This window comes from Leopardus geoffroyi, chromosome D4, assembly GCF_018350155.1.
Source record: "Leopardus geoffroyi isolate Oge1 chromosome D4, O.geoffroyi_Oge1_pat1.0, whole genome shotgun sequence".
Lineage (NCBI taxonomy): Eukaryota > Metazoa > Chordata > Mammalia > Carnivora > Felidae > Leopardus > Leopardus geoffroyi.
Genome location: NC_059342.1, coordinates 43,062,899 through 43,077,460, shown reverse-complemented (window position 1 = coordinate 43,077,460; position 14,562 = coordinate 43,062,899). Strand labels below are relative to the sequence as shown.

The following is a 14,562-nucleotide window of genomic DNA, read 5'->3' as shown; positions in this document are numbered from 1 at the left end:
GGTAAAGAATATGTCTTACTTGTTTTTATATCCTTAGAACTTAGCATAGTTATTATCACACAGAGTGTGTCTGGTGAAAACTTGTTAAATATATTAAAATTTCTAGATTGACAACTCGAACAACTTACAGAAGGATCCAGCGGGATGCACAGTTAATCATGGCTCAAGCTGAGAGCCTTCGTCCCCAGGACTGATATGTTTGTGTTTCTACTTAATAAACCTAGATTGCAGCCCTTCCTGGTGGGCTCTACTATTTGGGGCTACTTAACACTCGTGCTGATGGGAAGAGTGGTTGTCTTAATAAAATAGCTATTCTGAGAGTCGGGTGGGCCAGTCCTTTACTGATTTGTGGAAGGTGACATTACAGCAAAATACCCCATTCCCATGCCTCAAGGCAGGACCAGATCAAACCACTTCAAATGATTATTACTAAACCTCTAGAAAAAAAACTCACACAGTCCCCCTTTCAAATTATTAAAAAATGCTGCTGTTGAAAAGCTTTTCTTACCTACCCTAAATCCTTTGTGCTGCACTGTCAGCCCACCTCCTCCTGTTTGGATCTCGGGAGAGCTACAGAAAAGCTTACCATGAGACTCTAAAAAAGAACCCTCTTATGCTTCAATAACAGCACTAAATCACCCTTAAGTCTTCTCTTCTCCAGGGTAAACAATCCAAATTTCTTTAGCCTTCCTCCATAGATCTTATTTTACAAGCTTTTAATCACTGTGGTGGCATGCCTCCAAACTAGATTCTCCAAGTTCCTACGTCCTACTGCTGTTGTAAAGCTTAGCACCATCGACAGCTCTATGTGCTGAGTATTACGCCAGCCCTCCTATGAATAATATCCCTTCGTACTGTGTAATATCCTCAGGAAGATTTGAAATAGAATAACAGTAATTCTCAAACTCAGGAATATTTTATGTTTAACCTGAGTTTCCCACTACTTATACTCACTAAAATATGACAAGGGGGTGATAATGATTACGGTTTCAGTGTAGTTTTATGCTTTCTGTTTCGTATCTCATATTATGGCAAAAGGCCATCGAGGGTAAATAGTAACTGTAGTAATATCAACTAATGTTTCTGAATGTTTATGGCATGTGAGGTATTGCTGTAAACATTATATACATATATTGACTTTTTAAGTACAATAAATGAAGCAGAGACTGCTGTTATTGTTGTTATGTTACCAGTGAAAAACAGGCACAAAAAGATTAAGTAACTTCACCGAAGCTACATGGATAGTAAACAGTAGAGCTAAGATTACAATGCAGAGTCTGCTGTGTTCTTTTTTTTTTTTTTAAGTGTATTTATTTATTTGGTAGAGAGTGAGTGAGCAGGGGAGGGGGGAGAGGGAGAGGGAGAGGGAGAGGGAGAGGGAGAGAGAGAGAGAGAGAGAGAGAGAGAGAGAGAGAATCCCAAGCGGGCTCTGCACAGTCAGTGCAGAGCCCAATGTGGGGCTCGATCTCATGAACTGTGACATCACGACCAGAACCAAGATGAAGAGTTGGGTGCTTATCCAACTGAGCTACCCAGGCACCCCAAGAGTCCACTGTACTGTTAACCACTTGGGTTTCCAATCTAACAGCCTGTTTACTGACCTCACTGTTAGTGTCCTTATCAGGATGTGACAGTCATAATTTGTTTTTAAATCTCCCCGGAAATTGCTGTTGAAGTTAAAGGAATAAACACCAACAAAATATTTCAAGAAGGATAGCAGTCATTCATTACCTAAAAAATATAGGAACAGGGGCGCCTGGGTGGCGCAGTCGGTTAAGCGTCCGACTTCAGCCAGGTCACGATCTCGCGGTCCGTGGGTTCGAGCCCCGCGTCAGGCTCTGGGCTGATGGCTCAGAGCCTGGAGCCTGTTTCTGATTCTGTGTCTCCCTCTCTCTCTGCCCCTCCCCCGTTCATGCTCTGTCTCTCTCTGTCCCCAAAAAAAATAAATAAACGTTGAAAAAAAAAATTTAAAAAAAAATATAGGAACAGTAACTCAGTAAAGAGCTAATCTTATAACAGTCATGTGCATTCTGTACATATAGGCACATATCACATAAAGGGATCATTACATGATTTTCAAGAAGGTTGGAGTGCAAATATGTAATAAAAATAAAATTATTTTAGGTATTTGAAAGCCATCTTAAAGCTAACCAGGTTTACATAACCCTACCTTTGAATCTTAAGTTTATAAACATTTATTACTATCTTTCCTTTTGTAACTCAAAACCAACTAGTTAAATGATGATGCTAGCATTCCAGGGATATGAGAAATATACACTCTGTAATTTTGTTATTGTTGCTTCAGTTTCTGTGCTGAAAGCCTTACTTTATTATATGGCAGTGTTTCCTGAGATGTGGGATGCCTCACTACCGACAGTCCCCAGGATTTTAGGTATATTCAAATTGTTTTCCAGAATATGCAAGATAATCTGAAAGGACACAGTTACACTGTATTAAATAACATCATAAGTCAACAAGTTTATTTTTCTCATCTCTTTCAATCATTCTGATTAAGTGAGGGATTATGGATCATTGTGGTAGTCCGATTCTTTAACTTCTTTGGAAGACTTGATAATCTCTCCCATTTAACAAAAAATGAAGAGACCTAAAGCACAAGAGACTGGGACAGACAACAGTGGACAGAGTTTAAGGACACCGTTTTGTTTTCTTTGCATGTATGTTTAGTTACCTTTGACTTATGGCCTGTGTCACTGACTTTACATTTATGGTAGTGATATCAAGTTTACTTTTAAATTAATTGAATTACAAAGTAAGCTGATTTAATGAAAACCTCAAGATTATAATGGAACATGAAAAAGGCACTAATTATAAAGCAGGCATACAAATGACTGAATCTTGAGCAAGGAATGATGAGGCACTATGGGTTAACCCACTGTAATTAAAGATGAAAACCTAAATCCTGAAAGACATGTGGTCTCCTCACTCCATGATTAGAAATTACCAGCAAAGGCAATAGCTACTCTATCTCTCTGTACAGGAAATCCTTGCAGGCACATCTTAACAGAGTTGGGAATCTGTCCCTCTGGGTAAGACATGAGTCAGTACAGTGTTTAAAGCCAGCCTTCATGTTTTGGAGTTAACCGTGAAAAAGGTTTTATAGGAATTTACTTTCCCAGCTGCAGAGAAGCTCTTGGAAGTTTGAAACTGTTTTTCCCCATGGTACAGAATGCTTCAAACGTATTTACTAAAAATCCATATCTTTATCAACCCCCTCCTTGTTCCCGGATTTACTCTGAACCCACCAAGCAAAATCTACAGCTCTATGAATCAGTCTTTGAATACCAGCATAATTCTGCTGGGGATCAGCAACAATTCTATTTCTTATTTCTTTCCAACTTCATGACTCAAAGATATCTCCAGAAATTATTCGCCTACCTAATATCTACCAAGTTTTCAAAAAAAAAAAAACATATAAAATCTGAATTTACCATTTACAAACCTCAAAAAATGGTATGTCTATGAATTAAAAGAAGCAAAGAAACCAGTAAGATTTCACAGAAATCTAATCATTGATTATTAATTTTAAGCTATGTACAAAATCCTTTCATTGACCCACCTAACCACTCATGAAAGTTCACAGTGCTAGGTTTATACTATAAAAATGTACAAGGGTTACTGCCCTCAAATCTTATATCTGTTTTAATAAACTGGATTCTTAAATGTGAATACAGAAATTATGGATCAAGGAGGTGATAATAGAACTTTGACTTCATGTTCCTACAGACAGCCTTTTGATTTGGTTCTGATGAAATAGGACTCCTAAATTGTGAATGGTACAAGAAATAGCCAGAAAGTTCATCTAATCCTGACTTCTCAAATTCCAAGTGTCTCTAGAATGCTACTGTAAACCTACAACTGAATAGGCTGGGAATCATCTGGGATGGTGGAGATTAACATTTTGCAGATTTTTCCCTGCATGTCCCTACAGACTACATCGATCCTTCCATTGCACACACCCCGCCCCCAACACGCATATCCTTCTTTTCGCTCTTTTGAATTAAGAATCCCATCCAGCTGCACACTCCCAGAGGGAAAAGCTCGAGACAGACAGCTCAGTTCATTTCTTAGATCTACAACTTGCTCATTTAGAAAGTGGGTTTCCATATGGAGTTACAGCAGGAGCATCTGTGTTTACCTATTTCTTTCTTTTAACTTTGAAAAAGGGAAGGGATTCATAAAAATACACATGATGCCATAAATGAAGGGAGAGAAAGGAGGCAATAGAGGGGTAAAATATCGAGTTCTGTGATTGCGGATTCTGAACCAGGATGGAAATTGGAGTCCTGGCTCTGGCGTGGAACACCCGCTCGTAAAGGAGGTGCAGAGCCAAATGTCTCTGCAACAGCAAGAGGCAGAAGCTGTGAGAAAAGAGGGTGTTTTGTGACAACCTAACTACTCAGTCCAAAAATGTTATACATGGGCAGACACTCAAAACATGATTCTAGTTTACTTGTTCCAATTATTTTATTAAATGAACAAAATCAAAGCATGCAATCTGCATGGATTATCCACAAAGTCTTTCCTGTGGCACAAGGACTGGGGATGACTCTTCTGTCCTGGGTGATGCACCCACCATCCCAACGTGTCCCACTCAACTTGGCTCTTTCCCTGCATTGGCTTGACTAACAGAAAAAGAGCACTGGAATTATCCCTGTTTTGAACAGTTTGTATCCCTGTGGCCTCATCCAGGACTGAAAGGGAATACTTCGCAAACATGCTAGATAAAAGAGAACATGCATTTAAGTTATTCATTTCATAATAGAATATTTTCCTCCTGGATAATAAAGTCTGCCCTTAGTTAACTATTCCAAAATAAAAGGGTGGACACCAACTTATTCTTCAAAATATGAAGTCTTATGTAATAGCAATATAGTGTATTACTTAAATTTATTTAATAAAGTGATTTTCTCTTGGCATAATGTGCTATGCAAAATAGTTTCCTTTCAACATCCTAAGGAACAAAATGGCAGTAAATTTAAGGAAACTTAAGGAGGAAGTAATGTTAGCAAATAGCTGTTAATGGAAGGTTTCATCAAAGCGGCCACAAATCACAGGAAATATTTGAAAAATAATTTTTAAGTTGAATTTTGAAAAGCATTAGAATTGTTTTTCAGTACCATCACTAAGCCCCACAGATTGAATGGATAAAACACAATTATTTAATTAGGCATTATTCGTTTTTAGAATCTTGTTCAATTCCTTCAATCCAAATATTTATGCTGTGACTCTTCTCCTAATTCAGACTATTCAAAATGATATCTTATTCCTCATAAATTTCCAACTTTCTTTCTTAACACTAACTTATACATGGAAATATATAAGTATTTGCTGAATAAAAGGATAATTGATTATAAATCTTCCCTCATTTATTATAAATTATATTATATACCCAAGAAAATCAACAGCATTCAAATATATTCTGTGATGTTTTGCAAGCTATTTTAATGTTCAGTAACTGATAATTCAATGTTAAATTCTGATTTGCCTTTATTTGAAAAGGCTAGCCTAAAATGAGCATATTCTCTAACATTCATACACAAGTCAATCATAACATTTTTCATTCAGGAAAAAAAAATTCTAAATCTGGAATGTTCCAGAAATGGAGTCATTAGAAATATTCTGAAAGTAAAGATGAAAGATTTTATGTTATCCTAAATGATCAGCTTTTTTCTAGGTCTGTCTTAGCCATGTCTCTTTTAAGGAAACTATGTGATTCACAAAATGCTCATTCTTCTTGTTTTTATTAATCTGCCACTGGGCATGAAGGCGCCCCTAAGGCAGAGATTTGGATTGCCATGTGTCACTTGTGCATGACCCCAACTCACTGGACTGTAACCTGTACTTCTCTGTCCTGTCTCTGGGTAAATGTGGGAGAAAATACCGTGCAGCCTTTTCCTATTCTTCAGATTCTGTGCACAAATGATCGGGCAGTTTTCTATTAAAAACTGAGGAAGAATTATCTGTAGGTAATTCAAAGTATTTCTATTAGAGAGTCTGAAACTGCCGGGGCATTTTACTCATTGCACAGACTCAACTAGACTAACCGTAAACTCATCTCCTTGAAATACAGAAAAGAATGACTTGTAAGAGAGAACTGGCAATTGGAACTTGCTTCTTTTTTTTTCAAATTTCGAGAATTTTATTATTTTATTTTATTTATTTAAATTCAAGTTAGTTAACATACAATGCAGTACTGATTTCAGGAGTAGAACCCAGTGATTCATCACTTCCATATAACAACAAGTGCTCATCCCAACAAATGCCCTCCTCAATGCCCATTAGCCCATCCCCCAACCCCCCCACTCCCCTCCAGCAAGCCTCAATTTGTTCTCTGTATTTAAGAGGAACTTTTTTTCAAATGATCTGACACCAACATTAGACAAGTGCATTTCAAAGAGGAGTGAATGCAGGGAGTACGGTGCACAGAGCAACAGTTCTGCCTTCTCTGGAGCTGACTAACCCCATCCTCCTTGAGGAAACAAGAGTGGTTCACGTGAAGCAATTAGAGTTCAGCTCCAGTACACATATAAAGAAACAGTATACTAATATTTTGTATCTGCAGGTACTTTGTAGTATCACACATATAGTATCCTTGTTTGATCTCCATAGCAGCAATGAAAGTCAGAGAAATGGTGAGTAGCACCATTTTCCATAGGAGTGAAAACCGAGGCTACCATGATTTGTGGCACAAATAAATGTAACAAGACATCAGAAAAATGAGAATCCAATGGGAAACAAATGAAAGCTACATGAAAGTAAACATGCCGTCTTCTGCTCAGAGTAGTTGAAGATGCCATCATCAGAGATGCTGAATGGCTTGTCTAATGACACATGACTAGTTAAGCACAACTATTTAGGTTGGAACAAGACTTTCTAATAAGTCATCATTCTTTCTTCTCTTACTCCCACTCCCTGACTTAGAAGTACGGAATTTGGACTGTCTGAACCGTAAACAAACAAACAAACAAAAAGGCAGAAATCTACTCTTAGAACACATGATACTAAGCACCTTACTGCAAGAGTGTGAGTCACAGAATTATTATTGCCACCCCACTAACAGGCAGAATTCTGCTCTAGTTCAGTTTGAGTCAACGACACAGTTCCTTTTTAACTTCTTAGGTAAAGAAATAAAAGAGGACAAGAAAAGATGTTTTCCCATCCCTGACATTTTCTGGTCCAGCAAGGACAAGCTGAAAAGCTGATTAACAAGGTAATGTGCATATATGCTAAATGTGTAGAAGGACAGCAATGGGATTCTAAGCAAGTAAACACAGGACCTTAGAATTTCTAAAAGTTGGGGTGGGGGTGATGAGAGGAATTAGTGACTGAAATCAGTAGGGTAGACATGTCAGAGCAAAAATGAAAGACATTTTTTAAGCAGGCGGAATATAATAAGAAATAAATGATAGGCATTTCTTGTTTCTTTGCCAAATTTCTATAGGCAGCTTACTAAAGTAGTTTTGTGTTTCATCTTGCCCAACATGTCAGAAACTGAAGCTGGTAATAAGGATAATCACAGAGACTGTGACCCTCAATGGACAGAAGCCAGAGTCTTATCCATTTTTGTAATAAGGAAAGCAAAATATTGCAGGTGGCTTAGCCCATAGGGTCATTTTACAGATTATCTCAATTACATACAACAGTTACTGAACAGACTTGCAACAGACATTCACATGAACCCACAAATGGAAAGTCACTGTAACACAAATATTTGACCCAGGGTAAAAGAAAGGATTGAACATATGCTCTAAAGTGAAAGCAGGTGCAAAGTAAGGTATATGGGATGCTACCACTTGCATTTAAAACACACACACACTCACACACACACACACACACACACACACACACACACACACAAAGCATACATGTGTATGTGTAAGCATATGTAAATCTAAACTAACTCTGGAAAGGTACATAAGTCATAGTAAACAGTAATTAAATCCATGAAGCAAAACAGGGTAGCTGGGGGTCAGAGGAAAAGAGACATATTATATACTGGTTTGTGCCATGTGACTGTATTACCTATTCAATAAGTTGAATTTTTTTTTAAAGAAAGATTTGTTAAAGACTTTTGAGTTAGGAAAAAACACATAAAGAGAACTTAAAATGTTACCAAAGTTAGATTTATAATGCAGGCTGAAAAATCAAGCCAAATTCTGTATTTTTATTTAATTCCAAACTGTAATATTGCAAAATTTAATGAGGTGAGGTAGAAACCCACTTTTATAGCTTAGAAAGTATAAAAACGGGGACACACAAATATCTCTTCATAAGATTTTACAAGGTCAAGAGCAATCATTCAAGAGTAGACCTTGTATTTGCTTTTACACAGAGTCCTTGAACCTGATGTCATATTTGTATATATCTGTGTATAAAACTATCTACTTCTTTATCAGTATCTATGAGAAAAAAAATTCTATGTTCCACTCAAGTCTATTAAAGTCATACCCTAAGTTGTATTGTAATATATGCCATATACATCATAATGTTATTAGGTTTGAAGATGCTTGCTTCCATATCACCACCATGCCCCCATATGAAGAAGTGGCAGTTTTTTACACATTTCAAAATTTTTACAAAATATGTGGCACAAAATTAGTACCATAAATAACTCAACAACAGCCAAAAAAGATACTTATTTTGGCTTCATTCTATAAACATTAACTAAACATCCTCAAGACACGGGTCACTGTACAGCGTTGAGAGGTACCAAGGTGACATGCATCCTCCTTGCACAAGGACCCAACAGTCCAGTAGGAGAATTAATGTACTCAGGGGAGACCACGTGATGAGTGTTACTTTTGACACCAAGAGTTTGTGTTTGTCATACCTGCAAGCCAATGAAACACAGAATTCAATGGAAAACTGGGGACATCTGTGAAGAAAGGAATCAAAGGCAGGCAAAATAGTAGACAGGGACAAAGTAGCAGAGGTTAGTCTTAAGTAAACATTAAACACCATTATTCCTTAGGCTTAAATAAGAACATGATTTTAGCATTGGCTAAGTTCATCCCAAAGCTAAAATGCAGGAATCTCCATAAAATTTCCAAGTATTGCGAGCTTTCAACTTGGAAGCACACGTGGGGCTGGCAGAGTAATTTGTTAGAAATTTAAAACTGGCAGTTACATCTGCGGTTTCTTTTGCTGGAATTGTTCTTGTAAAAGATTTATGAGAGGCAAACGTTCCTCCTTGGCTTATTCATAAAATAAAATGGTGTAGCAATATAATAGATGTACAGACAAAAAATGTTTTAATAGAGTCTCTCTGTGCATTCACAACACAAGGAGAAAGAAAGTTCTCTGCTTTGGAAGGAACTGGTGAGACCCATTTCATGGGTCAAAGGTGTAGGATTTTACATAGTTTTCCTTAAGTAAGCAATGCTAGTATTTATATTGTATCAGTAAAAGTCTATTCATCTCATAATCCTCACTTAGAGTTATATTCATTGAAAAAAGATCATGTTCACAATATTCACAATATTGAAGCATTACAGTTTGAAATACAACAAATGGCATAAATACCGATGAGGTGTAGCATTTTCTCTTCAGTGGTTAATCTTATGATAGGACAATGACAAAAGTAAATAGGGCTGTTATATACTAAACAAAGAGTCCCAGGAAGGCAGTGCCCATATGGTCTCTTCTTTTTGTACAAATGTTTTTGTTTTTGTTTTTGTTTTTTCCAGCTTCCCAGGAGACAGATTCAACTGGCATCTAGGGATGAGAGGGCTTATCTTCTTATTTTTGGTTAAGGTGATTAAACTCAGACTACTAATTGGGTAAAAATGCAAAACTTATTCTAGATTACTATTTTAAGCATCCTTCATTCTTTCATCCATTCTTCCATTTATTCTTCCAAGAATCTATTTTTCCACCTATCCATTTTTCTACCCATCCATTATTTATTTAGAAGTATTTAGATACTTCTTTTAGATACTTCTATGCACCATACTCTGTGCTGAGTGTGGAAAACACAGTGATGGACAAGGAAGATTTCCTTGCCCTTATAACTTATAGCCTAGCCCAGGAGACAATGAAAAACAACCCTCCAAGTGGCCACGTATTCCTAGTTGAGATAAGTGCTCTAAAAAATATACTGTAGGCAATTAAGATGGATAATGGGAGGGAGGTAAAAACAAGACTAGGGGTTCAAAGAAGGTGGCCTGCTTGGGGGAAAAAAAAGATATTAAAACCCAGTATTCGGGGGGTACGTGGGTAGCTCTGTTCTTAAGTTTGAGCTTTGTATCAAGCTTTGTGCTGGCCATGCAGAGCCTGCTTGGGATTTTCTCTCTCTCTCTCTCAAAATAAATTAAAAAAAAAATAATACTCAGGGGTGAGAAAAAGTTAGCAGATGTAGAGTGGCTGGGAAGCCCATCAGGGCCCGAGGAAACAGCATACGTAAAGGATCTGAGGTAGAGAAGAACTTGGTGGGTTCAGCATGTAGGGCTAGAGCCCAGAGAACATGGTGGTGGTAGCAAGACATGATTACAGACTGGGTATGGATGACCCAGAATCTACGGATCATATTTTAAAAGATCATTCTCACTGCTCTGTCCGGAAACTAGGTACTTGATTTGCTTTTATGATTTCTTGCTTGTTTTAACACTGGAGTCACAAATACCCTTCAGCTTAGGTAAGGAAATTTATAAATCCACCTGAAGCCAACTTTCCCTGGATCTTCAAAGGCATTTAGAAACATGCTTCTAGCCATCATGCAACTATCTAAGTCTCTTTGCACTTTTTAAAAAATCTATTTGTTTCTTCATCCATGATGTTTGCGAAACCCCTCTTCAGACTAGCACCACATAACAAATTTCCCAAAATTGACGTAGAGAAATAGTTAATCTCCCATTACAATATTTCTAAAAGATTTCCCATGATGGTGGTGGGGGTGGGGGGGGGGAGTGGACATCTGACCCAATACTGTGCATCAGTTCCACACACAGGAAAAGTAAGTGCAGAGTAATGTGGTCTCTACAGCTCTCAGAAAGACCGCATCCTAGAGACCACTACCTGCCTACTGGAAGGTGAGGGGTGGGGGACATGTCTCTCCTTTAACAGATGTAAAAGTTCTCCTCCGCAGGACAATGTGAAGCCTGGGTGGATATTTCCAGATGCCCCTTAAGCTCTTGTGAAGGATTCCTAGTTGATGAAAGGGAGAATCATGCACATCAAAAAGAAATGGTATGTTTAGGTTAGACTCCAGTCTCCCAAGAAGTACCTGGAGACAAATATAGAGAGAAGAGACACTGACTAGACAAAAGGCCAGGATGACAACACGAGCAGAAGGGCTAGGAAGAAACCCAGAGGGGTTCCTCTGTGGGGTCTAGAGAACATACTAGGTGAAATGCAGCAGGACATTTCCCTGCCACAGATCCACCTGGAGGGTCTCAGAGATTAGACGTGTGTTTGCGCACTTAAGATTCCTCCACTTGGCCAGCTACCATGCTCTGAACTGTTTGCCACGTTGAGATTTGTAGTTTTCAACTATCTAAGTCTCTTTTTATTGCCTCTTCATTTGCTCCCTACCTCCCACAGAAATATACCTTGCCAGCAAATACCCCGCTGCCTGCACATTGTTTATACTGAGGATGTGTGAGGAAGTGTCACCCTCCAAAGGTGGGATTACTCATCTGCTTTCCACAGCAGAGCTGCGGCCAGCATTAACCTCTACGCTGCTGCAGCAGGCAGCTCTGTGGAGCCAATGCCAGAGTCAAGGTCTGAAATAAGGCCCTGTCCAGGCAGTTATGCACTAACCGAACCCAAGCCTGCCTCCATATTCATAACAGCAGATATTCAAATTTCCTTTTGAAAAATTCCCCTTCCATATCAACATTTTGTATCTTTGGGGAAGAAAAACGTTTTAAAAGACAGTTTTATGATACTGGTATTTTAGGAGAAGACCAAAGGGTGGAAAATGGTTTTGCTTTTGCTGGGAGGGAAATAATGTCACCACTCCTAAATATCCACCAGCTCCTAAGGCCCCTTTCCCCTGACAGGGGAACATGTACAGCAGGGGCCCACGATCTGCTTAGCTGATGCTGGGGAAGTGCTTTTGTCATGGTTATCCAGTCAATAGCTCAGACAGTAAAATTTTCAAGAACTGTATGTCGCAATAGTCGCAATTCAAATTAATGACTGTATTTTTTAAACTCCTTAAGAACTAAACGTGAAAGCATAGTTAAAATCTGATTACCCTCACAAGGCCTTGAAGCTCATATCTTGAGTATTAAACCCTGTCAGGATGGCAAAAGAATGCTTGGACTTGTAAAATCTGGGAAATTTAAAACCCAAGCCAGAGCTCCATCCTAATTTACCTTGTTATTGTTCTCTATCATAAATATTCTAAACTGCCGGAGGCTCGTGTGGATTCAGTGATTTTATGCACTGCGTGCTCTAAGACACAACACCCCGAAGATTAGGTGGCATGCAGATGAAGCGTGCGTCTCGAATTCCTTGTGGTTGTAACTTTGAAAGACTTTGTGGAATTTCAGAAGGAAACCCTAGAAAAGCAAAAATCACTTTGGTCTTTGTACCTACATTAAGCATTTAATGTATAGACATTCAAGTAGGTCTTAGGGGCTTATTTTATAGTTTATAGAAGGGTTTTTAGATGAGCCTTTATAGTTTCCATGAGAAAACTTTAATCCGCAAAAGCACAATGAGATTGACCCTACTTTTACGTACTTCCTTTGACTGGGGTGTAGCAGCACTCACCACATGGAGGAAAGGTAATACAAGAAGGATGGTTATAAGCAAGTGCTTTGAAAACAGAACCCATAACACCAGCCTGTGATTGGGAGGCCCAAAGGCTTGTATTTTACAACCCAGTTTGCAAGAATACCTACACAACTGTTTTTACTAAACCGACAATGCATAGGTGCTGAAAAGAACGCTGTGACTACTTTAGTATCTTGGTTGAGAGACGAAGTCCCATCATTCTGCCCTGCTTTTTAGGAAACCTACGCAGCAGAGACCATGTGTGTGCTACAATCTGTTCACAGGATGCGCGAAGTTGCATCTGAGCCCCAGACAGGGAGCGAAAGCCCGCCCCACTGGGGTGTGGTGCCTCACATGCCAGAAATCCACTCCCCTCTCTCCAGCACTGCCAGGTGGGACCAGGAACATGCCCCAAGGTCAACATAAATGTCCTTCAAAACTTCATAAGAAGTTCCAAGTAAGGGGTGCCTGGGTGGCTTGGTCAGTTAAGCATCCAGCTCTTGGTTTTGGCCCAGGTCATTATCTCATGAGTTCAGCCCCACATCGGACTCTGTGCTGGTGGTGAGCCTGAATGAGATTCTCTCTACTTCTCTGTTCCTCCCCCACTTGTGCTCGCTCTCTCTCAAAATAAACTTTAAAAAATTTTTAAAAAGAAAGTCCAAGTAAACAGTTGGACCAGTTCATTTATTTTACAGAAGGATTTGGGGTTTTTTAATGCTTATTTAAATAAAAGGAAGCAGAGAAAAAAACTTCACATCTTACAAAGCAGAACCCCTCTACCACCCTATCTTCCCCCCTTAAACCAGGACAATGTCAATTTCTAATTTTACCCTCATCCTGACAAGTACCTGGATAAATATGGAACTGTCTGGATAATTACAGTCAGCTATAATAGAAAGGGTTTTTAAAATATATTCTTTGTGTGCATGCACCCCACCTCTTTTACTTACTAGCTGAGAGACCATGGGTAAGTCAAAATCCCCTTACCTGTAAATTGGATAGAACACTATTCCCCCAACTGCAAGGGTAGTTAGAATTCAATGAGAAAATATGTATACCTAGCCTGATAGCACCAAGAATATAAGACTCAATAAATATTAATTCCACTCCCCAATACCCATATACCATATATGTATACAATAAAACATGTTAGACTATAATCCAAAATATTAACAGAGGTTATCTCTTGGATGTAGGCTTGCAGATAATTTTATTCCTTGGGTTTTTCCATAGGTTCTCACTTTTCTACCATATATGTTTATGTACATGTATACAATGTATACATACATACATTTATAGATAAGATCTATGTTGTATGATCAGAAAAATATGCCATGTGAAAGATGTGGACAGCTATTTTCCATTATAAATAAATATCTGTGTCCTTTTATGTCTGGAGTTGTACAGGCTACTGAAACACTGTGAACAGAGAAAGTGCTATGACCTCATTCCACACTTTTAATACCATCAGAACATTGACCAACATGTCATGAGTAGTGAAAGCTAGACAATAAAGAAAAACTAAAAGACACCTGCACTTTGAAAAAACCCCTGTCCAATAACTGCTGTGGCTTGCAAGACACAGACCAGAGTAACTAGAGTCTTGCCCATGTTTTATCCTTGAAACTTGCCTGAGCCTGGTGCATCGTAAGTGCTCAGTAAATACTTGTTCAAAGAACTAATAAATGAATACAGCATGGGAGTGATGGATAATCATAATGGCTTTCATGGTTTCTATAGTTTGTTGTTCCTTCCTGGTAACAAAAAGACTTAGACAAGCAATGTTCAAAGAAATGTATTCAAAACGAGACAAGAATGGTT

General features: G+C 38.5%; 1 protein-coding gene and 1 long non-coding RNA gene across 7 annotated transcripts in view; one reads left to right on the top strand and one right to left on the bottom strand.

Moving 5' to 3' along the window:
* The window catches only part of ADAMTSL1 (ADAMTS like 1), an 884,660-nt gene that overhangs the window by 742,597 nt on the left and 127,501 nt on the right, over window positions 1–14,562 (bottom strand). The window lies entirely within an intron of this gene.
* Window positions 1–14,562, top strand: part of LOC123592570 — a 41,257-nt gene that overhangs the window by 23,256 nt on the left and 3,439 nt on the right. Inside the window, exons 3-5 of the long non-coding RNA XR_006709839.1 lie at window positions 6,943–7,044; window positions 7,141–7,231; window positions 9,708–9,774. This is a non-coding gene — a long non-coding RNA (uncharacterized LOC123592570). The remainder of the gene's footprint in view (window positions 1–6,942; window positions 7,045–7,140; window positions 7,232–9,707; window positions 9,775–14,562) is intronic.